Raw genomic sequence first — 2,500 nt, 5'->3', positions numbered from 1 at the left:
GCCTTAGCTTTTTGGGCACAGCGATGATGGTGGAGGACTTGAGACAGGCTGGTACATGGCATGTCTCCAGGGAGGTGTTAAAGATGTTGGTGAACACCGGAGACAGCTGGTCAGCGCAGTGCCTGAGGGTGGCTGGAGAGACAGAGTCCGGCCCGGCTGCTTTGCGTGGATTCTGCCTCTTGAAAAGCCCATTAACTTCTCCCTCCTGAAAGGAGAGAGTCGTTTCTGTAGTATGGGTGGGGGATGGGGCCTCTTGGGTGGGAAGGGGTGGTTCAGGACAGTCCAATTGTCTTTCAAATCTACGGTAGAACTCGTTCAGGTTGTTGGCTAGGCGGGAGTCGTTAGTGGTGTGGGGCGCTCTGGGTTTGTAGTTGGTGATGTGCCTGAGCCCTTTGGCAGACAGAAGCAGCGTCGTTAGTAGAGAACTGGTGTTTTAGTGTCTCTGAGTACAGTCGTTTAGCCTCTCTCACCGCTTTGCTAAACCTGTTCTTCGACTCCTTGAATCTGTCTCTATCCCCACTCCTAAACGCTTCCTCCTTCTCCAACCTCAACCTTTTGAGCTTTGCTGAGAACCAGGGCTTGTTGTTGTTAAAGTTCACCCTGGTACGTGTTGGGATACAGCAGTCCTCACAGAAGCTGATGTACACAGCCTCTGTGAGTTCATCCAGACTATTGGTAGCAGTCGTGAACATATCCCAGTCAGTACAGTCTAATCACGCCCGCAAATCTTCCACAGCCTCACTGGTCCACTGTTTAGATGTCCTCACAGCAGGTTTACAGAGTTTTAGTTGCTGCCTGTATGCACGAATCAGGTGGACCAAGGGAGTTCTGTGCGAGCCGAACAGCCCCGTGACCCACAAGAGAAACATCCCCGCCAAATTCGAGCGTTTGACGGGGTCTATCCGTGAAAAAATATTCACGTTTTTGAGTGCACATGCATTTCTGCTGCAAATGCCTCTGGAAGTTTCATGCCGTTCGTATGCCAATTGTGGCAACACGAAAATGACCCGTTTTCCCATTCCGAGGGATTTCTGTGCGACCCTAACAGCCCCGTGAGCCACAAGAGACACATCCCCGCCAATTTCTAGCGTTTCACGGGGTCTATCCGTGAAAAATATAGACGTTTTTGAGTGCACATGCATTTCTGCTGCAGATGCCTCTGGAAGTTTCATGCCGTTCGTACGCAATGTGGCAACACGAAAATGACCCCTTTTCCCATTCCGAGGGATTTCTGTGCGACCCTAACTAACAGCGCCCGTGAGCCACAAGAGAGACATCCCCGCCAATTTATAGCGTTTCACGGGGTCTATCCGTGAAAAATATAGACGTTTTTGAGTGCACATGCATTCCTGCTGCAAATGCCTCTGGAAGTTTCATGCCGTTCCTATGCAATGTGGCCACACAAAAATGACCCGTTTTCCCATTCCGAGGCATTTCTGTGCGACCCTAACAGCCCCGTGAGCCACAAGAGAGACATCCCCGCCAACTTCTAGCGTTTGACGGGGTCTATGCGTGAAAAATATTAAAATTTTTGAGTGCACGTGCCTTTCTGCTGCAAATGCCTCTGGAAGTTTCATGGCATTCCTATGCAATGTGGCAACACGAAAATGACCCCTTTTCCCATTCCGAGGGAGTTCTGTGCCACCCTAACAGCCCCGTGAGCCACAAGAGACACATCCCCGCCAATTTCTAGCGTTTCACGGGGTCTATCCGTGAAACATATAGAAGTTTTTGAGTGCACATGCATTCCTGCTGCAAATGCCTCTGGAAGTTTCATGCGGTTCGTACGCAATGTGGCAACACGAAAATGACCCGTTTTCCCATTCCCAGGGATTTCTGTGCGACCCGAACAGCCCCGTGAGCCACAAGAGACACATCCCCGCCAATTTCTAGCGTTTCACGGGGTCTATCCGTGAAAAATATCAATTTTTTTTTGACTGCACATGCATTTCTGCTGCAAATGCCTCTGGAAGTTGCATGCGGTTCGCATGCAATGTGGCGACACGAAAATGACCCGTTTTCCCATTCCGAGGGATTTCTGTGCCACCCTAACAGCCCCGTGAGCCACAAGAGAGACATCCCCGCCAATTTCTAGCGTATCACGGGGTCTATCCGTGAGAAATATTCACTTTTTTGAGTGCACATGCATTCCTGCTGCAAATGCCTCTGGAAGTTTCATGCGGTTCGTATGCAATGTGGCGACACGAAAATGACCCGTTTTCCCATTCCGAGGGATTTCTGTGCCACCCTAACAGCCCCGTGAGCCACAAGAGAGACATCCCCGCCCACTTCTAGCGTTTCACGGGGTCTCTCCGTGAAAAATATCACATTTTTTGAGTGCACATGCATTCCTGCTGCAAATGCCTCTGGAAGTTTCATGCGGTTCGCATGCAATGTGGCGACACGAAAATGACCCGTTTTTTCCCATTCCGAGGGATTTCTGTGCCACCCTAACAGCCCCGTGAGCCACAAGAGACACATCCCCGCCAATTTCTAGCGT

Source organism: Petromyzon marinus, unplaced genomic scaffold, assembly GCF_048934315.1.
Source record: "Petromyzon marinus isolate PM22_M1 ecotype Great Lakes invasive population unplaced genomic scaffold, UKy_Petmar_22M1.pri1.0 PM_G_Scaffold_6, whole genome shotgun sequence".
NCBI classification, from domain to species: Eukaryota; Metazoa; Chordata; class Hyperoartia; order Petromyzontiformes; family Petromyzontidae; genus Petromyzon; species Petromyzon marinus.
Note: the sequence above shows the minus strand (reverse complement) of the source record.